The sequence below is a fragment of the Loxodonta africana genome, chromosome 16, assembly GCF_030014295.1.
Source record: "Loxodonta africana isolate mLoxAfr1 chromosome 16, mLoxAfr1.hap2, whole genome shotgun sequence".
Classification (NCBI taxonomy): Eukaryota; Metazoa; Chordata; class Mammalia; order Proboscidea; family Elephantidae; genus Loxodonta; species Loxodonta africana.
Genome location: NC_087357.1, coordinates 24,605,585 through 24,628,441, shown reverse-complemented (window position 1 = coordinate 24,628,441; position 22,857 = coordinate 24,605,585). Strand labels below are relative to the sequence as shown.

General features: G+C 45.2%; 1 long non-coding RNA gene across 1 annotated transcript; it reads right to left on the bottom strand.

Annotated features, from left to right (window-relative positions):
- Positions 1–3,917: 3,917 nt before the first annotated feature.
- On the bottom strand, positions 3,918–22,594 carry LOC111750291 (uncharacterized). The gene is made up of 3 exons (XR_010318066.1): positions 21,784–22,594; positions 9,813–10,097; positions 3,918–5,906 (listed from the first exon to the last, which is right to left on the bottom strand). It is a non-coding gene; the product is annotated as an uncharacterized LOC111750291 (long non-coding RNA).
- Positions 22,595–22,857: the final 263 nt, after the last annotated feature.

Sequence of the window (22,857 nt, the reverse complement as noted above, 5' to 3'; positions counted from 1 at the left end):
CACAATACTGGGAATTATGGCCCAGCCAAACCCATACACACATTTTTTGGAGGACATAATTCAATCCATGACAGGGAGTTTCTTTGGGGGAGTGGCCTGTCCAATATATATATGGACACTCTGGCAAAGCTCACATGCTTGCTCTGGATCCTGCATCCACCAATCATCATCTGACCTCTGGTTCTTGGAACTTAAGCCAGCTGTCTGCCTGCCACATTGCCTGGTGATCTTGGGATTCATCAGTCTCCACAGCCTGTGAGTCAGCATTGTGCCATCTTACCTGCCAATCTTGGATTCATCAGCCTCCTCAGCCCATGAGCCAGTAGCCTCCATCTGACCTGCCGATCTTGGGCTTGTTAGCGCTCGCAGCTGTGTGAGTCAGGAGAAGCCTTCAGCCTGATGCCTGACACACAGACTTGGGACTTGCCAGCCTCTACAACCATGTAAGCCATTTCCTTGAGATAAATCTCTCTCTGTATATATATACACTTCACTGGTTTTGCTTCTCTAGAGAACCCAGCCGAAGACATTTGGTACCAGGACTGGTTCTAGAGAAAACAAAATTGTAAGGATGAGTTTTTAAAATTGATTCTCAAGTCTGACTAGTCTTAAAGGCACTGATGACTCTGCCTCTATTGCTAGATACTGTCCTAAGCACTGGGGATACAGCCATGAGCGAAATAGAGCCCTTGCCCTCAAGGAACTTACATTCAAGCTGGAGAGCTAGGCTAGGGCAGAGCCTTAGAGGACACAGTCATTGAACAAGTAAACAAATAATACATAGGAAAAATTTGGGTACAGAAAAGAGCTACCAGGAAGGTTGAATAGAATCGTGAGCCGGAGAAGCCATTTTTAGCCAGGTTAGCCTTAGAGACGACATTTGAATTGAGGTCATAATGAAATAATAAAAGGCAGCTGTACAAAGACTTGGGACGCACATTCCCAGCAGAAAGAAGATCAAATGTAAAGACCCTGAGACAGGAACAAGACTGGCACATTCAAAGACAGAGAGAAGGCAAGTTTGGCTGGAGTGTCGTGAGTGAGAGGATGAGTGGAAAGAGACAAGGCTGGAGAGGTAGCGTAGGGCAGAGCCCTAGACCTTGTGAGTTTGGATTTTATTCTGAATGCAACAGGCAGCCACTGGAGTGTTGATGGGACCCAATTTACCTTTTAAAAACATGATTCTGGTTGCTGGCTGAAGTTTGGATTAAATGAAGGCCAGAGGGTAGTAAGGAAGACCTTTTAGGAAATAAGGCAATAGTCCAGGCAAGAGATAATGGTGGGACCCTGGATCAAGGTTGAAGCAACAGAGATGGAAATAGAGAAAAGTGGTTAGATTCAGGATACGTTTTGGAGGCAGAACCAACAGGATGTACTGATGGGTTAGAAGTGAGGTGTGAGGAAAAGAGATGATTCAAGCATGATGACTAAGTTTTAGCCTGAGCAGCTAGGTGGATGGTGGTGCCATTTAGAAAATGAGAAAACACTAGGTGGGGAGCAGACTAGGTCGGAAGGAATCAATATTTCCATCTCAGCTGTGTGAGACATCCAAGTAGAGATGTCAAATGGGCAGTTGGATATACACTCCTGGAGTCCAAGGAAGATGTGTAGGCTGGAGATATTTATTTGCAAGTCATGTCTGTAGTCATAGACATATAGATGGATTGGATGAGATCACCCAGGTAAAGAAAAGAGAGAGAGATGGTCAAAAATAGAAGCTGGGCTCTGTACCATTCAGAGGAGGGGGAGAAGGACTGCCAACAAGAATGAGGAATGGCCAGTGAGATAGGAAGAAACCAAACAAATGTGGTGATCCAGAAGCCTAGGCAAGTGTTTCAAGAGCAAGAGGGTTCTCATCTAGGTTGAACACTGCCAAGAGGTTAAATAAGAGGGAGATGAGAACTGACCTTTGGCTTTGGCAAGTGACCCTAATAAGAGCCCTTTCAGTGGAGGGATGAGGACAAAAGCTGTGTTGCAGTGTGATGAGAATAGAGCCAGAGGAAAAATCCAGGGGGTAATGTAAGGCTTTCTGGCCAGGCACCATAGGGCAACTTAGACATGAGGAATGTATTGATGAGCCCTTTTTTAGGAACATGCTGTCTGAGTACACCATTTAATACACTTCAAGAAAGAGCAAGATTCATTTTTTAGGTCCAATAGCTGAGCTCCACATAAAACAACTCTTTATCTAAAGAACATTGGCCAATCCAAACTAATCCATGATGTTAGAAGTCAGCAGCGTAGTTACCTTTGAGCAGGAAGAGAGTTTGTAGGAAATGAGAGGAGAGCATCAGAGGGGCTCCTGAGTGCTAGCAATGGTCTATCTCTTGACCTGGGTGGTGGTTATATGGATGTATTCACATAAAAATAATTACTCAAGGTATACAGTTAGGATATGTGTACTTTTCTGTATGTATGCGTCAATTAAAAAAAATTTTTTTAAATGCCTAAGGAACCAGAAGGCCTAGGTTTCAATTCCAGGACTGTGCAATCCTGGGAAGTGGCTTAACCTCCTTGGACATCCAGTTACCTCATCTGTAAATGGAGAGGGTTGAATCAGATGCCCTCCAAGGACCCTTCCACCCAACATCTCATGGTTCAACTGCCAGTCTCCTACATCTGAAGTTGGGCTGCTGAAGCCTGCCTGGAGTCTGCGCTAACCTTGGAGAGGGAGATCCGGGCTTTCTCATGTACCTCTTCTTCCTTTGAGAAACAGTTGCGGCTGACGTCTCTGTGGTACCACTTGTCACCAACAAGGCAGCTGTGAAGTTAATGATAGTCCAAATAAAAAGCTGCTGGTAATTAGGTGGCAGGATGTTCAAGCATTATTGTTATTTTAAAAAATCAATTAGCTGAATAAGAGAATGCCATTGAGACAAACATTTATTTTTCTCCCGAGCACGGTTCCAGCTGGGTAGGAAGATAATGTGGTCAGTTTCAGGAAGGGGGAGAAATATGTTTCTGATATAATAGAACTTTTTTTTTTTTTTTAACTGCAGAGGGGAAGATAGAGGCTTTTAAATTTTTTTTTTTTTTTTAAGTTTCTTTAAGGGAGGAAGAAGCTTCAAAATAATTGCCTGTGATTTACAGCCTCTGTAGCCTTATTAACAAGCCTATAGCTCTAGCAATGAGCACATCCCCATTTCCTCCTGTTAGGAGGTCTTTGATAACAAAAAATGCTTCTGGGAAGGTGAGGGTTACCAGTTGGCAGTCCTGTTCCTGACATGATACTTGCATAGATTGGGGATGAGTCTATAAAACAAAATAAACAGAAGTTTTTTCCTATATGTCCCTTGATCCTCATTCAAACAACTACATTTAACCAAGCAGTTATGACAATGTGTTTATTGGTGGAAGCCCTGGTGGCATAGTGGTTAAGAGCTACAGCTACTAACCAAAAGGCCAGCAGTTCAAATCCACCAGGTGATCCTTGGAAACTCTATGGGGCAGTTCTACTCTATCCTATAGTGTTGCTATGAGTTGGAATCAACTCGACGGCAATGGGTCAGTTGGGCTGGTGTGTGTTGGTGAAAACAGTTAAAGGTCAGCTGTAAACCTAACGGTTGGAGGTTTGAGTCCACCCAGAGGCATCTTAGAAGAAAGACCTGGTGATCTACTTCCGAAAAATCAGCCATTGAAAGCCCTGTGGAGCACGATTCTACTCTGACACACCTGGGGTCACTGTGAGTTGGTATCAATTCAACGGCAACTGGTAGGTAGATGTTTGTTTAGAGCTCTGTTCTGAAGAGTATCTGCACTTGAGGCCTGTGTTCACCTAGTGACCCTGGTCAAGTTTTCGAAGCTTCCTAAGCCTTAATTTTCTCATCTGTATAAGGAGATGCTGATAGTACCCACCTCCAGGTTCATGTGCATGTGGTGTGTGTGGCATTTGTGCATGGTGTGTGTGTGAGCACAAGTGTATACATACTAGATGACATACATAACCCCTGGAAAATTCTTTGCTCGCTGCCTGCCTTATAACAGGCACTCGGTAAATATTAGCTATTTTTACTCTTGGAAGAAGAGGCCGTTCTTACCCCTGCGGGGAAGGAGGTGTTAAGCAACAGAAAATGGGCCAACTATTTTCCTTTTGTGTGGCCTTGGGAACTCCTGCATACCAGGGCCCTCTACCACCTCAGCTCTTACGACAAGACCCCCAGCAGGGCTTTTCAACATCTCTGTGTTTATCAGTTTTTAGTCCCTGCTTGTTCCATTTTTAGAACCACAAATAGCCTCGGAGAGAGGGAGTCAGATGTTCTGAATCTTCCCCTACGAATGGGTGGTGGCCACACCCCCTGCACCACAGCTGGTGACATAGGCCTTTAGCATAATGGAAGGCATTTGGGGCTCTATTTTTCTCTTGCTGCGCAGGGCATTACTCACCTCACTCCTCTGTGTCACAAGGAAGAAGGGGGAAAAAAAACACAATAAACTGCCAGGGATGAGTCAAATTTCAATAGAGCGTCTTTGCTCAGAAGGCAGCAACTGCTGTTTCTTATGCATTCCTGAGATTCAAATTGCAAAGCAAGTCCCAAACTCCTGCTCCCTTCTTTTTTCTTTTGGGGAAGGGCAGCGTATGGAACTGTATTTTGATTGTGTTCTTTCTAGGATAAAGAATGAGGGAAAGTGATACTCTCAAAGCTGGCTGCTTTAAGGTCCCCATGAGTCTTGCTCTTGAACACGGGGGTGGTGTTCTCTCCTTCTCCTGAATCATCAACCCACACCTAAGCCCTTCTGCCTGCCCTTCCTTTCCAAGAGTGGCCATGGCTGCTATGGTTCCTCAATTGTCTCTAGATTAAAGAAGAATGTGGGGAATGTCTCCTTCCCTGACCAGTGTACCTTCTTAGCAGGTGTATGAACTAACTGCTAGTACGTTAATTTCAGGAATGGAGGAGCTGGTAGAATCCCACATGGATGTGACTGCCTCCACCCAACCTCTGACCTCCCCACATAGGTCTCTTCTCTGGGTGTCATGGGGTCTTTCCCCAGAAGGTATCAAGAGGGAGATAGGCTAAAGGAATCAGATGTATGTTCATTTGATGTTTAAGCTAAAGGGTTTTTCTTATAACATGTATATATTTTCTTAGTTCCATGGTAAAGAGTGATCAAAAGTTCAGAAGAAAGCTGAGTTCAGGGTGTAGGGCAGGAAAGCAGAACACACAACATTGTTGAATTGACCAGGCTTCTGTCTGGCACGAGGCTTATTCTGAGCATCTCAAGAGGCCATAAGAAACAACTCCGCAGAAAACATCAGTTTTAACTGAGCCGAAGGACTTGGGGCCTGGAGTTCCCAAACTTGACTGAGCAGTAGAACCACAGGGAGCTTTCTGAGGATACAAGCCAGGGAATTTGAGTCCCCAGGTCTTGGGTGGGAATCTGCATTTTAAAGGTTTCCTCATGTGCTTCTAATGGCCAGCCAGGTTTGGGAACTACTAAATTGGGCCACTTTTTAAAGGGAAGATGGTTGTATATCATCCATCCATAGGGCAGCTCAGGCTTATTTTTAAACCTTTTATTGTGAAATGCAACAACACAGAGAAAGCATACAAAACAAATGTGGTGAAATGATTTAGCTCAAAGAAACACCCAAGTGTCCACCTCCCAGGTTGAGAAATAGAGCATTGCCAACAGATACTATTTTGACAATTAAATAAAATCTTGAAAATTTCCCCATTTATAAATCATGAGAATGACTACATTTCTCTAGCATCTGAATTGTGATCCTCAGGGTGTTTCTGTGATTCTCTCAGGCTTTGCTTTGATTTAAGGAGTTGATTTTTCACTCTTCATAATCTTGCACTTGGATCTACCAGGAGTCTGAACCCCGGTTCAAACCCCAACTTCTCCACTTGCTGGCAGTGTGACCTTGAGCAGCTACTTCTCATCATTGGCGCTTGGTTCCTCATCTATAAAGTAAGGAGAAAAACAATATCTACACAGTTCATAGGATTTGGTGAGGATTAAATTCATTGAACAAACTCAATATTGCCTGGCAATCCTACAGTGCTTTCCTACCAGGCCCCATTTTCACTTTTCTCCTCTCTAAAACCACTCTTCCTGGCTATTATCCCTCCTCTCCAGTGTCTGGGCCTCATGCCAGGGGCCTAGATCATTTCCATCCACATACACACATGCTCTGTTATCTTTTACCCTAAAAAGAAACAAGCAAGCAAACAAAAAACCTTTTTTGAACATGTCTCCCTCCTGCCATCTCCTTATTTCCTGCTTCCCTTCATAGCAATGTTTTTGCAGCAACTGTCTCTGCTTATTCCCTCTCTGTTCTCTCCTCGGTCCTCTGTAGTTGGGCTTCTGTCACCCCTAAGCCACTGAGATGGCATCTATCAGCATCACCAATAATGTGTATGTTGCCCAAGTTGCATGATTACTGCTCTATTTTGAACTTAGTTGGCCTTTGGAAGTATATGGCAGAGTTGACAATGCTGAGTAGGAGGGAGATCATTTCAAGCAGAGGAAACTGCCAGTACAAAGGCCCTGAGGTGGGGACAAGTTTCGTGTGTCCAACAAATGGAAAGAAGGCTGGTGTGGCGGAAGTACAGAGAGAAAGGGGTATAAGCTGAGAAGGTAGAGGTCTGCAGGATCCAGCTCATGCGCCTTGTGGACTAAAGTGAAGCTTCAGGACCATGCTTGGCACAGAGCAGGTACCCACTCAATGTTAGTACTCACCATTATTAAGAGCTTAGCAATGTGCCAAGTATGAGAGAGGGAGGCAGGATAGAGAAACAAAGAAGAAATCCCAAGCCTTGAAGGTCTTTCCATCTAGTTGAGGGTCTAATTTATACCTGTTACGTAGATAACTAGACAAGAGTTACTTGGTTTCCTTGGTGGTCAATTTGTTGTCATTGCCCCACCCCACTTGTGCCTCCTTGGTGAATTGTGCTTCATCCAGTGATTGTCTCTAGATAATTAAGGTTTCTTTTGAACTTGAAAGGAAGCAAGAGTGGGTTGTGAGCCCCAGTGAAGAAAGAGACGATTAACAAGATACCAACCATGAGATCACAGAGTGGGCCAAGGACAGACACCAACCCTGATGTCCTCTCTGCTTTTGTCCAAGCTATTCAAAATGATCTCCTCCAAATAATAGCTGGTCTCTATTGTTTCCTTTATGCCAAACTTCAACCACACAAAATAAATTAGATTCTGGGAGCAGCCCTTTTGACTCCTGATGCAACATGTCTGACCTAGAGTAGGTGTGTTTTAATCCCCCTGGTGTCCTTGCCACACACATCCCTAGCACAGGCACACATGTGGGTACACACACACACTCACAGCCCATACATTTGACACGTACATTTACCATACCTATACACTCAACACACACACTGAGAACACACACATTCAACACAAACAATACATATACACTCAGCACACACAATACCCAGACATTTAATACACACGGACGCGCAATGCATATACTGAAAATACATATACAAACAATATCTGTACTCAACACACACGCATACATACTCAACAGATACACGTGCAGTCCACACACACACACACACCACACACATACTCAGCACCTACACATTCAACTCTTACACTAACATTCATGCAAAATCTGAGCATTCGTGATGCTCGTGAGCTACGAGATACTTCTCATTTCTTAGCCTTTATTTCCCAGTAAACTGAAAGTTGGCCACTGTGGAAAATTGAAGTGAGTCAGAAAAGATTCACCACTTTCAATTATAGTATTATTCCTCTTGCTTGCCAGATCAGAATCTGGTGGAAAGGGGATTAAAAAAAAAAAAAAGCACAAGTAATTCTTACAAAAGAAGATAGAACTGACATAGCGTGCTCTTCCCACCCCCCCCACCTGTCTGTCTCTGACTCTGTATTCCCATTTCTCTTTCTCTGATTATGGAAAAGCTGCCTCAGAGGATGATCCATTTAGAAATGAGCTCAACAAAAATTTAATATGGTATTGGCAAAGAATATTGAATATACCATGGACTGCCAGAAGAATGAACAAATCTGTCTTGAAAGAAGTAGAACCAGAATGCTCCTTAGAAGCAAGGATGGTGAGACTTCATCTCAGGAACTTTGGACATGTTATCAGTCCCTGGAGAAGGATACCATGCTTGGTAAAGTAGAGGGTCAGCGAAAAAGTGGAAGACACTCAACAAGATGGATTGACACAGTGGCTACAACAATGGGCTCACACACAACAAAGATTGTGAGGATGGCACAGGACCAGGCAGTGTTTTGTTCTGTTGTACACAGGGTTGCTATGAGTTGAAACTGACTAGATGGCACCTAAAGACAACAACAACATGGCTTTTAAAGAGACCTTTTTGGAATGGGCTACCCTGGGTTTACTCCGTCAAAGCCTGAAGTTTAGAGAATAATCCAGGTACCATCTGTGATGTAAAACTAAACTTTAATGAAGAATCCCATGAACAAATGGAATAGATGATCTTGTCATATCTAAAATTAATGTGCTTTCATTTCCAAACTCTGACATTCAAAGAGTTCTTCCGCAAAATGATAAGCCCAGAGAGCATTCTGGGTAATAGCATGTCAATGAGCAGATCACTGTGTTCCCTGTTTTTGATTCTGGTAGACAATTTCATATGGCAAGAAATATGCTAGGGTAGAATGTATTCCATACTTAATCAAGTTGTTTCCAGACTTTTCTGCTTGAGGACATTTTGTCATTAACATTATTTTTCTAGCATTCTTCTTTTTTATGTCTCATAGCTCAATTTTCTTTTCTGTCATGCTCCATCTTCAGCATTTCAACATGTGATATCTTTGTCCTCTCTATTTTAGATCCTAAAGCATCTATTGAGTGTCTAAATGTATCTGGCTCAATACAAGTACTTCACTTGAAGAAAAACCAATAGACTATGAAAAGCCAAATTCACAGAAAACAGGCTGTACAAGTTTTTCTTGACAACTGTCTTAATACATTTTTTTAAAAAACTTTTTATTAACCTAATGGTCTCAAACCTAGTAACAATGGTGAGGATGGTGCAGGACTGTTTCGCTCTGTTGTGGATAGGCTTACTATGAGTCAGAACCAACTGGACGGCACCTTACAACGACAACAACGACACAATCTTACTTAATTGTAAAACATATTGGTCTGCCACTGACAGAAATGAAAAAAAAGAAGAAAAAACTGGTCCGTCATCACAGTTCAAGAAGCAATGGAATAGACAACATTAAAATCAAGAAATTCTGTTCATAAAAAGACACACAAAAGATGATAAAACAAACCACAATATGGGGGGAAAATGCAACACATAAGTCATCAAGGGAGTTATAAGAATCGATTCAAATAAAAATGGGCAAAAAATGTGAACAGACACCAGGGAAATGAATATTAAAGCCACAATGAAAGCCACCAAGGCACCAATTCACCCGCAACTAAAGTCTCCCAATCCCAAATGTTGGTGAGGACATGGAGCAGCAGGAGGCCTCAAACCAGGCTGGTGGGAGAGTAAAGCGGTCAGAGCCTTTTAGGAAACTGAACATATGCACACCCAAGAACAGCAATTCCACCCCTAGTCCTGGGTCTAGGAACGAAGAGTACGAACCCGACGAAGAAAATGGCAACACAATTAAGAAGATGGGAACATTCACAGCAGCGTTGTAAAGTGAAAATAAGCCAAACGTCCACCAACAGCAGATAGGATAAACAAATGGTATTGTGTTTACACTGTGGAAACACTACTGAAAACCAGTAAGCCCCAGGTTCAGGCAATAACGCAGGCCAAGCTTGCAGACAGCTCCCTTGGTCTGGTCTGGTTCCCCTTGGGATCTTCAGGGCATCGCCCAGATAGACTCACCTATAAATTTTGTAAAGTCCAGTGCTGGAGCCTTTCTCTTCTACAGAGCCCACCCGGCTTGGTACACACACGTTGTGGGGTTGAGGGAGGGTCCTCGATGGGTTCTTGGCTTCCCGCTGCCCCTGGCGCCTGTCGTCACTGTGGTTGTCGCAGTTGCTCCTGTGGAGATTATTTGGCCTCTGGGGTCTTGAAGCGCACCTGCACTTGGTGCTCATTCGTGAGCCAGTCGTTGCCGAATTCTGGCTCAGACAGCTGAGTTTTCCCTTCCAGGAATATCTCTGTGTTCTGTTGTCGGGGGTGGCGGAAACAAGCAATTAGACGTATATGTGTGGCAAGAGAAATGTTTACGCATTGAAATGGCCTTGAAAAATATTTCTTCCTTTATGAGACAGGAGAAAAACTTCCTCCCGTCAGGTAAAGAGGTTTGCCCTACAAAGGTCTGGCAAAATGAATTCAGTTCTTAATCAGTTGCAGGGAAAGTGAAAACACAGAGGCCAGGCATCGTCCCTCTGCACACCTGAGAAGGGATTAGGAGCAGGAAACTGCCAATAGCATAGCCCATTTAAATCTAGCAAAGAGGGAAGAAGCAGGCATTGTTTTTTGAACAAGCATGTTTTAAGATGGGCTTTAAGATGAGCTCAGCTGTGCTTTTAGTGTCACCAATAGATAGCAGGGGACATATCCAAATAAGCTCCCCCACCTTCAAGCTTTAAAAGAGCCAATAATGAGATGCAAACGACCCTAAATTGTGCTAGGAAATGAACGCTGAAATAACTGATGCGTTTGTCAACTTTCTGATCTTATTCTCTTGGCTTATGAATTGGTTTCAGCTCCTTCCTGCATCCTCCTTCTGTTCATTTTCCCAGCTGCACCCCACCCCCAAATCCTCAAGTCACCAGAGCTTGCCAGTCTCACTGAGGACAGGAGAAGCCAGCAGTCCTTGCCACCAGCAATCTGGTTGCAAGGGGGAGTGGGCTGACTCTGGGGAGAGGGGAGCCCCAGCAGGCTGCAGGGGGCCACAAGCCGTGAGTGGAGAGCAGATAATCTGATGGTCACAGGGAAGAAAAAGAACGAACGAGAGGGAGATCTCAGCTTTTTCCTGGTCCCATGGATGAGGAGCTCCCAGCTCTTTCCTTCACCCTCTTTGCTACCAGGCAACCTATTCCCCTTTTATCAGGGGCCCCAAACTCTGTTGACCCACAGAGTTGTTTGGCCACTAACAAGTTTTAACATTATTTTAATTGTAAATGCCTTTGGGTGCAGTATACATCCTTCAGCTCCACAGTCCCCACCACTCCCTATTGTCTTACACAAGCCTGCTCCACTAATGTACCTTATCTGCCCATCCCATGAGTTTGTGATTCCAACCTTAAGTTGGTGGGTTATATGTCAACCCTTTTATTTGAACCCCCTTAATTTTCTCTCCTCCTTTCTTTCTGCCTGAAGTAAACAGCCTCAAGTAATGACTCAGACTTGGGTGTCCGCCTCTTCCCATGCCTCCGCTCCATTCATCTGCATTTCAAGCTCAAGGAAGCTGATCTTTTAAGGGAAAAATGGGCAGGTGCACATGGTTTTTCCTGCCTGAGGTTTCTTCACCTGAGATCAAAACTTTTCTGGCATGGTTGTTGGGGTGAAAGACCCTTTTAGAAAGGGAGTAAATTCCAGGAACCTCTGAGAGAGAGAACAGATTGAATTTAGACTCACTCACAATGAGGAGCAAGTGACAGTTTTTTTCTGGTTGAGAGTGATAATTCCATCCTCTGGCTGGAGCTGGCTTCCTGCTCTCCTCACCCTCTCGAGGGGCCCTTCCACCTAGTTAGAGGCAGAGCAGGTGGACGAGACAGGCCCTCCTGAGCCAAGAATGGCTGCTCATGGGCCCTGTTCCCTTCTCACCATTCACATAAGTCAGTCGTCACCCTCCTGAGAGAGGAGCCAGGGTGGGGTGTAGAGAAGGAAGGAGAGAATTCCTGTGCAGCTGTTTGTCCTGAGCAGTAGGCTGGAAGTAACCCCAGCAGGGGGCTGCAAAGAGTGTGCTAATCATCTTCTTCCTTCCCTTCCCCATCTGTCAACACACACACACTCACGTGCACACATGCACACACACTCAAATACACATTCATACCACACATGCACACATACATACACACATACGCACATGCACACACACACACGCACATATACACATGCATGCATGCACACGCACACATACTCCTGACAGCAGATTCTGTTAAGAGGATCCTGCGGCCCTAGAGGTTTGGAGGTAGAGAAAGGGGCTACCACAGGAGGTAGACAAAAAGGAGGCGGGAGAAGGGGAGTATGCTGGACCCTCTTTAAAATTATCCTATAAGTTGCTCCACTTTCAAGAAGTGTCAGGAATCCATTGATCCGTCAATTCAAGTCCATGGAAATTATTGAACACCTGCTAGGCATAGGGTCACTATGAGTCAGAATCGATGGCAATGGGTTTGGTTTGGTTTGGTTTGGTTTTAGGTATATACAGAGCCTTGTGGAATTCCTTCTCCTTGATGAGTTTTCCATCTTGAAGGATAGGTAGGATGGGTACACAAATGGTTACTGCACAAAGTGTCAGTGGCAGTGCCACAAGTGTGTGAGGCATTGAGAGGAAAGAGAAGCCACATGTGGGGTGGAGGATCATGGGAGGTTTTGCAGAGGAAGACCCATTTGATCTTGGCCTTGAAACTCCCACTAGAATTCCTCCATGGCTTTCCCGTGGCTGTTAGAAGAATGACCCAGCTCCTCAACAAGAGTACAAAACTCTGCTCACCCACCGCCTCACTGGGCCACACTCTCCACAGCTGCCTTTCAAGCCTTTAAGTAAGTTACATGCCATCCCACCCTAGGATCCTCACATATTCTCACCCCTCTTTCTGCAGTGTCCTCTCGTCTCTCCCCCTCGTTAATTCACACTCATTCTCTAGAGTTCCACACAAAATGTCACTTCCTCAAAGAAGCCCTTCCTGACTGCTCTGGACTAGGCTGAACCTGTCACATGCACAGAATATCCTGCACTTCTCTTTCATAGCACTTATCATGGCTGTTGTCCAGTAATTACCTGTGCAATTTATTGTTTGGTTTCTGCCACCACCACCTCTACCATCATCCAAACATGAGCTCAGGGAGGGCAGTTACCCCGTTTGTCTTGTTCCTAGTTGTATCTCCAGCCTGTGGCACAAATTGAGTGCTCATTATACACTGATAAATGAATGAAAGGATTGTTAGGGTGTTGTATTTTAGTTCCCTAGGGATCCCATAAACAAAATACCACAAGGTAGGAGGCTTTGAAGAACAGAAATTTGTTGTCTCACAGTCCTGAGGCCAGAAGTCCAAACCAGGGTACTGGCTGTGTTGACTCCTTCTGTTTCAGGCCTCTCCCCTAGCTTCTGGTAGCTCGAGGCGTTCCTTGGCTTGCAGTTGCAGCATCACATGGCAACCTTCCTCTGTCTCTGTGTATCTTCTCTTTTATAAAGACGCCATTCATATAGGATTAGAACCCACCCTACTCATGTTGACCTAACTGATAACATCTTCAAAGACCCTATTTCCAAACAGGGTCATATTCACAGGTACAGGGGTTAGGCTTTCTATGTGTCTTTTGGGGCGGGGGCACAGTTCAATCTATAATGGATGTCAGCAGACTGAGATGGCCGGGAAGAGCAGATCAGAGAAAAACAGCATGAACTAAGGGTCAAAGGCAGTAAAGCATGGAGTATAATTCCAGACAATCAAGAGTTTAGATCATTCATAAATTCCAGGTCCTTGAATGAGCTGGACTTCTCAAAGGGCCCTTTGTGAACTGGAGGCTTTCGTACCACCAATTTCGTCCCTCAGCGCTATGTCCCAAGTGCCTACCATGTGTAGGCAGAAGAAGGTCCCCAGCTTCCATGGATCACTTCTTCTTGTTCCTGGTAAGATCCTTTTTGTATTTCCTCTCGTAGGCTTTCCTAACCTTGCCCATTCTGTTTAAGTTCCTTACCCCATTCTCCCTCAAAATAAAGGCCATTTGGTAAGAACTTCCTCAGTTTCCCTTTCTTCCATCTCAACACTGGCCCTCAGTAACACTCATCTTTGGTTGTGTAGGAAAAGTAAGTAGTCTCCCTATGACAAGTTTTTCTAAACTTTTGTGGTTTTACCTGGGTTGTTTTTGTTTGAGGTTGAGATGGATTCATTAATTTTTCTGACCTATTTAGGAACTTTGCTATTTTTAAGTAAAAGAGGGATGTACCAGGTAATAGTAGACTGAAATCACCTCTATTGGTGAAAACCACCTTCAAGAAGGGCAGACCACCTTCCAGCCTCCTGGCAAAGCAATGGGAGGGCCTCCAGTCTGGATACAGGAGATCTGCATGCTGATGAGTGGCCCTGTGCATTGCTGCTCCTCTCTGTGCTATGAGGGGCTGGCCAAGTGATCTGGAACATACCACCAGTTCTAACAGCTCACGTGGGTCCCCTGAGCAGGGGTCAGTGTATGTCACCCTTTCCCGACTTCAGTGAAACCCAGGAGAACCCAGAGCGTGGGTCACTGTGAAGTGACCTCAGTAGGTTTGCCTGAGTTCCTAGACAATCGTCATGCCTTTCTGGGTAGGGGTGCATTGTAAGGCCCAATTTACAGGAATGGGAGGAAATTAGGGAAGTAATTCTTTCTGTCTGTGTTCTGAGAAGATACTAAGTAAGCCAACCTCTCACTTCCACCGCTGGGCCTATGACTCAGGAATGGGCCTTGTGGTTGGGTTGGAAGAGGGGTTCTCCATACACATGGCATGTCCCCAGAGTCCCTCCAGAGTCTCAGAGCTCTCAGAAGGAGTCAACTCAGTCGATACCCATATGGTATCCCCAGAGTCCCTCCAGCTCTTGTTACCAATGTCTGGAATGTGCTGGTATTGTGGGGTCTTGCCCTGGGAATAGTACTTCTAGTGCTATTTAGTAGTACTAATAGCACTTCATTAGGTCCCTAGGTTGTATAAATGGTTTGCTCTCAGCTACTAACCAAAAGGATGGTGGTTCAAACCCACTCAGTGGCACCACGGAAGAAAGGCCTGGTGATCTGTTTCCATAAAGATTACAGCCAAGACGGCTAACAGATAAATGAGGAAATGCTCACGATCATTAGCCACCAGAGAAATGCAAATCAAAACTATAATGAGATACCGTCTCATCCCAACAAGGCTAGCATTAATCTAAAAACCACAACATAATAAATGTTGGAGAGGTTGTGGAGAGACTGAAACCATTATACACTGCTGGTGGGAATGTAAAATGGTACAACCACTTTGGAAATCAATTTGGCACTTCCTTAAAAAGGTAGAAATAGAAATACCATACGATCCAGCAATCCCACTCCTTGGAATATATCCTAGAGAAATAAGCGCCATCACATGACTAGACATATGCACACCCATGTTCACTGCAGCGTTGTTCACAATAGTGAAAAGATGGAAACAACCTAAGTGCCCATCAACAGATGAATGGATAAACAAATTATGGTACATACACACAATGGAATACTACCCGCAGTGATAAAGAACAATGAAGAATCAGTGAAGCATCTAAAACATAGACGAATCCGGAAGGCATCATGCTGAGTGAAATCTGTTAGTCGCAAAAAGACAAATATTGTATGACACCACTATTATAAGAACTCAAGAAAAGGTTTAAACACAGAAGAGAACATTATTTGAGGGTTATGAGGGTGGGGAGAGAGGGAGATAGGAATTCACTAACTAAATGGAATTATCTGAGGTGAAGGGAAGGACAGCATACAATACGGGGGAAGTCAGCAGAAGCTAAGAAGTTTCCTGAATACAACCAAACATTTTGAGGGACAGTGTATCGGGGTGGGGGTCTGGGGACCATGCTTTCAGGGGACATCTAGGTCTACTGGCATCACAAAGTCTATTAGGAAAATGTTCTGCATCCCACTTTGGAGAGTGGCTTCTGGGGTCTTAAAAGCTAGAAAGTGGCCAGCTAAGATGCATTGATTGGTCCCAGCCCACCTGGAGCAAAGGAGAATGAACACCAAAGACACAAGGAAAATATTAGCCCAAGAGACAAAAGGGGCTACATAAACCAGACTCCATCAGCCTGAGACCAGAAGAACTAGATAGTGCCTGGCTACCACCAGTAACTGCCCTGACAGGGAACACAACAGAGAATCCCTGATGGAGCAAGAGAAAAGTGGGGTGCAGAACTCAAATTCTAGTAAAAAGATCAGACTTAATGGTCTAAATGAGACCAGAGAAATCCCAGAAGACATGGCCCCCAGCCTCTCTGTTAACCCAGAACTAAAACCATTCCCAAAGCCAACTCTTCAGACAAAGATTAGACTGAAGTTTATAAGACATAAGATGATACTCATGAAGAGTGTGCTTCTTAGTTCAAGCAGATACACGAGACTAAATGGGCAGCTCCTGTCTGGAGGTGAGGGGAGAAGGCAGAAAGGGATAGGAGCTAGCTGAATGGACACAGGAAATCCAGGATGGAAAGGAGGAATGTGTGGTCACATTATATGGATCGCAACTGGGGTCACATAACAATGTGTGTAAATTTTTCTGTGAGAAACTAACTTGAACCATAAACTTTCACCTAAAGCGTAAAAAAAAAGGATTACAGCCAAGAAAACCCTATGGGGCAGTTCTACACCATCACATGGGTTGGTATGAGTTGGGATTGTTTTGACAGCAATGGGTTTGGTTTTGGGTGATGGCACTTCATTACCGATAGAAATCAGCTGAGATGTCATCGATATTAATAAAATAATAGTTGACTGAAATTTACTAAGCACTTACATGTGCCAACACTCTGCTCCTGGCTACTTTACATATATTCTTTCATTTAGTCTTCTTAGCCACCCCATGAGATAAGTATTATGATCCCTATTTTATAAATGAGAAACTGAGGCTTGGAGAAGTTTATGAAACTTGACTACTGTCACAGCCCTGGTAAATGACAAAACCAGAATTTGACCGGAAAAGTAGACTCCAAAGTCCATGCATTACATAGGTAAATCATAAGCAATCTAAATGTCTAGCAACAGGAAAACAAACTGAGTTATAGTGTGTTCACAATATATAATATACAGTTAACAAAGATAATGTTTTTGAAAGACCGTTCAATGGTGTAAGAAATACTTTAGATAGAAGGCTAAGCACAAATAGTGATGGTTCCCCCACCCCCCCAAGGATGATGTCTATGTCCAAATCCCCGCAATCTGAATGTTACCTTACCTGGAAAAAGGGCCTTTGCAGATGTAATTAAGGTAAGAATCTGGAGATGAGATTATCCTGGATTGCCCAGGTGGGCCCTAAATCCAATGACAAGCATCCTTACAAGAGGACAGAAGACACAAAAAGAGGAGAAGGTGATGTGAAGATGGAGGCAAAGGTTGGGGTGATGTGACTACAAGCCAAGCAACGCCAAGGAATGCCAACAGCCACCAGAAGCTGGAAGAGGCAAGGAAGGATACCCCTCTACTGTCTTTGGAGGAAGCGTGGCCTTGCTACCATCTTGATTTCAGATCTCTGGCCTCCAGAATTCTGAGAGAATAAATTCCTGTTGTTTAAGTCACCATGTTTGTGCTGTAACAATTTACCACAGATTTCAAACTGCATATGCTTTCAGATACTTTACTCCCTGTCATGGCGATCAGATCCACTGCAGTCTGACCCCAGTCTACAACTCAAGTGGATGAACATTCTGCAGAACCATCCTAGGAAACGCTGCCCTTCCTCTCCTGGGCCTGTGTCCTTTGAGTTCTTCACTCAGTCAACAAGATTGACACACATATAGACACATATCAGTATGTCTGATAACAAACAAATTTATAGCTGGTGTTCAGTCAACATTAACCAAGTGCCAAGCCCTGTGCTGGGCATTGCGCACTGGGGATGCTGTGAAGATCCACTTCTACTTGTGTAGTGCTTTTGAGTTTGCAAGCCACAACCGTGTGTCTGTGTGATCTTCAAACCATCCTGTGAGGTAGGGAAGGCAGAAATTTTTATACCTATTTTGCAAATGGGCAAACTGAGGCCTCAGAGATTTTAAGTGCCTTGTTCAAAATCATGCAGCAGGGCCAGAACTTAAACCCAGATTTTCTGCCTTACTCTCTAAACTCCCTCCAAACCAGTGCTTTGGAAGTCCGAAGGAGGGGAAATTGAAGTCTCACAGCAGGAATCCAGGCAGGCATCTCAGAAGAGGTGGGGTTTGAACAAGGTCTTGTAGAACAGTGGAATGGTAATAGATCAGGGACTGGCAAACCGTGGTCCTTGGGCTAAATCTGTTCCCTTCCTGCTTTTGTAAATAAAGTTTTATTAGAACATGCTCATCCTTTTACCTATTGTTTATGGTAGCTTTTATGCTACAAAGCAAAGTTAAGTAGCTGTGACAGAAACTGTGCGGCCTGTAAAGCCTAAAATATTTATTACCTGACCCTTTACATACAAAGTTTGCCAACCTCTGCAATAGATGTCTCCATGTGTATGGGGAGGAGCTTGTGACATGTGACAGTGGGGTGAGAGGGTGAATGAGAGATTCCAGTGCCTACAAGGTAAGGAAATTTACAGCTCATGGTTAAAAGTAATATTCACTTCTTTGTAGTGACAATTCTTCTAGTCTTAATAATACAAACATATGTTGCCTCTTTTGTGCCAGGCAGTGTTTTAACTGATGTACAATGTTGTTGTTAGTTGTAGTTGAGTTGGCTCTGACTCATGGTGGCCTTATGTGTAACAGAACAAAACATTGCCCAGTTCTGTGACATCACCACGATCTTTGATATGTTTGAGCCTATTGTTGTGTCAATCCATCTCATTGAGGATTTCCCTCATTTTCACTGCTGACCCTCTACCAAACATGATGCCCTTATCCAGCTATTGGTCTTTCTTGGTGACGTGTCCAAGTAAGTCTTGCCGTCCTCCCTTCGAAGGAGCATTCCAGCTGTGTTTCTTCTAAGACTGATTTGTTCATTCTCCTGGCAGTATATTCAGTATTCTTCACCAACGCCACAAATCAGACTCTTTATTGTTATTATTATTATCATCCCCAAGTTAAAGATGAGAAAATTGGGGCACGGAGAGATCAACATGCGTGAGCTTGCACAGCTAGCAAGTAGGAGAGCCAGTGTTTAAAGCCAGGCAGTGCACGCCAGTGGCTGTGTGCAGAACCACCTCCATATTGCTTCTCATACCCTTAGGAGTCCTGGGCAGTCATTCATTCAACAAGAATGTATTGAGCTGTGCTGGGTGCTGTAATAAAAGATTTTTTTTTTTTTGAGGCATTTCCTACCATTTTCCTGAAAGCCCCACACACCCTGGTATGTGACGCCTGCTACTCACCTGGGAGCAGAAACACTTTTTGAGGGATGGTGACTCCCGTTTGATGCCCTGGCCTTGGGAGGTCAGGGAAGTGATGACAGAGAGAACGTAAAGGCTTTTCCGGAACAGAGATAAAGCGCTAAAGCCACAGTGCAGTGATCAAAGACAGAGTCACCAGTTGAGTAAGGCAGGGAGGAAGGTTGTGGGCCTGTAGTGACGCTCAGAGGCCAGTCACTGTGGCCTCCAGGACGTCTCACATCTATTGATGGTGCAGGAGACATCGTGATGAACTGGAGATGACAAGAACGACAGACTCCAGCACTGTCCCCTCCTCCCCATCAGCACCAATCAGCTCCCTAAAGAGCCTAGCATGGCTTATTTCTCATCCCCCTGCAAAAACGGATTGGTACAAGAATATTAAGTATCTGGTGTCTTACCAGGAGACACAAAATTTCTTATATCATTTCATCTGGGGACCGGTAAAGGAAGGAGGCTGCTCAGAGTGTGTTTAAGGGCAGCGCAGCCACCTGCTGAAGCAATTCACCTTTTCCTGGCCTCCTGCGGCTCTGTGGGCGGCTGTGGCCAGACTCCGCCTGCAGCTGCTGGGGAGAGAGCAGGGGGAAGAGAAACTGACTGCTAAGGGGAATTTGTCCACAATCGTATCAGCCCTCTCCACCCACAACCCACTGCTCCCCAGGCAGCCAGCCTGGGAGAAGAAAAACAGGTTGTGCTTCTTTGTCACATAAAGCCTCCTCCTCCCCACCCCACCAACCCAATGCTGACAAGAAGAAGAAAGAATAATTGATTGGGGTTCCCGGGTCCTTGGGAGTTAGTCACACACAGCACCAGTCATGGAGTCGTGGGTGTCAAGTTGAAAAGAAAAGAATACCCTCTAAAAAAAAAAAAACCTCTACCCCACACTAAATGCAATGAAAGAAAAAATACTTGGATGTGAATAACAGGCTGCCCTCTCAAGATAGCTCCATTATCTATAGGTGAGCCCACAAGGTGGGAAAAAGAACCAGGACCCAGTGTGCTGTGGCCCTCAGGGCACCCACCTCAGCCACATCCCCACGATCTTGGCTGACAGCACCTAACACAAATGCTGGTGAGCTAGCTGGCTGAGGGGTGGTAACCCTCCCAGCTCAAAGACATGGACTCTTGGAAGAAGGACAGGGCCACAGAATCCACTTTAAAGACACAGGAAGCCTATCTTGGAGGTCTGTGCCCCCTTGGCTGGTGCACTTTTCCAAGGGGCTGGGCACCATCACTCCACCTTGACCCTCTCAGCTGGCCACCAGCTGTCCTTCCCTCTGGGCCATGAGCTAAAGGCTGAAGCCAGTGCCCAACTGCAGGGAGGCCTGCCTGGGATTTCAGGGATGGGCTGGGAATGGCTATTTGTCCCAGGTGACCAAGTCCAGCAGGATAAAAACACTGGCCCCCAGACCAAACCACTCAATGCCCCCATTCATTTAAATCAGCCGGTAATTGTAGAGAACTTCCATAGGCCAGGCCAAAGGCACCAAGGACCCAGACCCTGTGCACATGGAGGTGTGTGTGTGTGTGTGTGTGTGTGTGTGTGTGCGTGGCAGGAACACAGCCTGAAACAAAGGATGAACTGTAAATGACATCACATGCTAGGAAAGAGAAGAACCAGGTGCCAAGAGGGGATGTAGCAGAAGACCTCAGTTAGTTGGGGGCTCAGGGAAGGTTAATTGAGGAAGTGGCAAGGCAGCTGTGCAGTCTCATGGTGGGTGGGCCTCAGAGTCCGGGGAAGGGGGAAGCAGTGCAAAGCACACAGCTTGGGGTACTGAGCGGGCACAGGAGTTGGGTAGGAGGATAAAGAGCGGGATGAGGGGAGGCCAGGGGCTCAGACAGGGCCCAATCGGATATGACTTCTCCTGGGATTTCCCCAGGACTTGGGAGCTTGAGTACCAACAGAGCAGCCTTGTTCTCAAGAGATTTGCATGTTATTTGCTTACTGGTTCTCTCTTTCCTCCCTCCTGTCTTCCTCCCTTCCTTACCTACCTCTCTGTGTCTTTCCCTTTCTTTTGTATCTCTCATTGCATTTATCCCCAGACCCTGCTATCTCCTCTGCCCAAACCCCCCCATCTGTGCTTGTGTTTAAGTGCCATCGTTTCTGCCCTCTCTGAGTTACTCTATGCAAACATCTATGTCTAGGAAAGAGGCCGGAAGGAGACAAGAGAAAGACCTTAGTGTGGGGTCTCCTTCCCTGGAGACCCCCCACTGTCTGTCTGGTGCTGGTGGAGGGGAGAAAGTCAGGGTGCTGGATTTGAGGCCTGACTCTGCCACCAGCTTACTGAGTGACCTTGAGCAAATCACTAACCCTTGGGGCATTTGTTGTGAAATGAACGAATGGGAAACAAATGGACCGCATTAGGTTCTAGGTTCCTTACCTGGGATGTATAGGTAGGTGTCACAGAGTCTAAGAATCCCTCCCTGCAATTGTACTGAAAATTTAGTGGGTGTGAGTACTATATATTTTTCTGGGGAGGGTCCATAGCTCTCATTCAATTCTCAAAAGGGATCAGAAACCCCAAAAAGTTTAGGAACCCCTGCCCTCGGTGATGGCTAAAAGCCCACAGCTTCCAGGATCTTTGAAGCCTCATCACAGGTGCACTTACCATAAAGCTGATAAGATGGAAGCTTCCAGGGCCCTGTGAGAGATGCTGGGAGCTGTCAAGTTTTCTAGGCAAGGAAAGGAAGCCAAGTTACAAACAGGAAGCGTTTTTATGCACGCATTTCTGGTAAACTGCCTAAAGAGACCTCTGAGAAAGAGACCTAAATCTGTAGTGACGTCAGCAATTTGATGTGATTTCCCCCCTTAATCTGAATATTCACTTTTATACTTCATGTTGTTTTTGTAATTTGGTATTCTGCTTTTGAAAGAGTGCCCCAAAATTGTAAATCTTCTGGCCTCACACAACCTAGATTTGCTCATAAGTCCTGGAGGTACCCAAGGCTCAGATGCCCCAGTGGGGGTTAACCCTGGCTGGGTGGGGCTGGTCAGATGCTGTGACCCACACCAGGCACTGCTATGACCAGGCAACCCTCGTCTTGCTCAACTTGCTTGGTCATTCTGGTATTGGCTTCTTTTATTTTCCTCTCTTTTCCCTTCTTTTTTCCATTAATGTAGATTCCAGGGAGTGGGGCGGAAATGCCCTAAGTGAGGGCCAAGCTGCTCTTCTTGACATGGGAGTGGCGTCTGCTGTGACTCAACCCTGGACCGGCCCAGGGCTGACACCTCCTTCGGAGTAGCCACTGTGTTTCGTTTCATGGAGCCTAGCTGTGTTCTGCATGACCAAATTGGGCACCTCTCACTTCCTCTGTGAACAGAACTTGGTGCTTGGATGACACGCAAGGCAAGTCAGTTGTAGAAAATAGTACAGCCCCACCTTCAGTCTCCCACCCCAAACCCCAAGGCCTCAAATAAGAAAAGAAACAGAAAAAAGCAACACATAAAAGGAACTCAGCTCCAGGCCAGTGAAGACTTTTACAAGATTCACATGTGCTGCCCTGGGACTAGCAGGTGATGGCGGCTCTTGGGACCTGTTTGAATCTCAGATCAATGTCTACCTGGCTGTGTGACCTAGGCCAGCTTACTTAACATCTCTGAGCCCCGGCTCTTCATCCTCATGGAACAATGGTTGACATAATTTCGGTGAGACTTAACCGCAGTGACAGATAAAGTGCCCAGC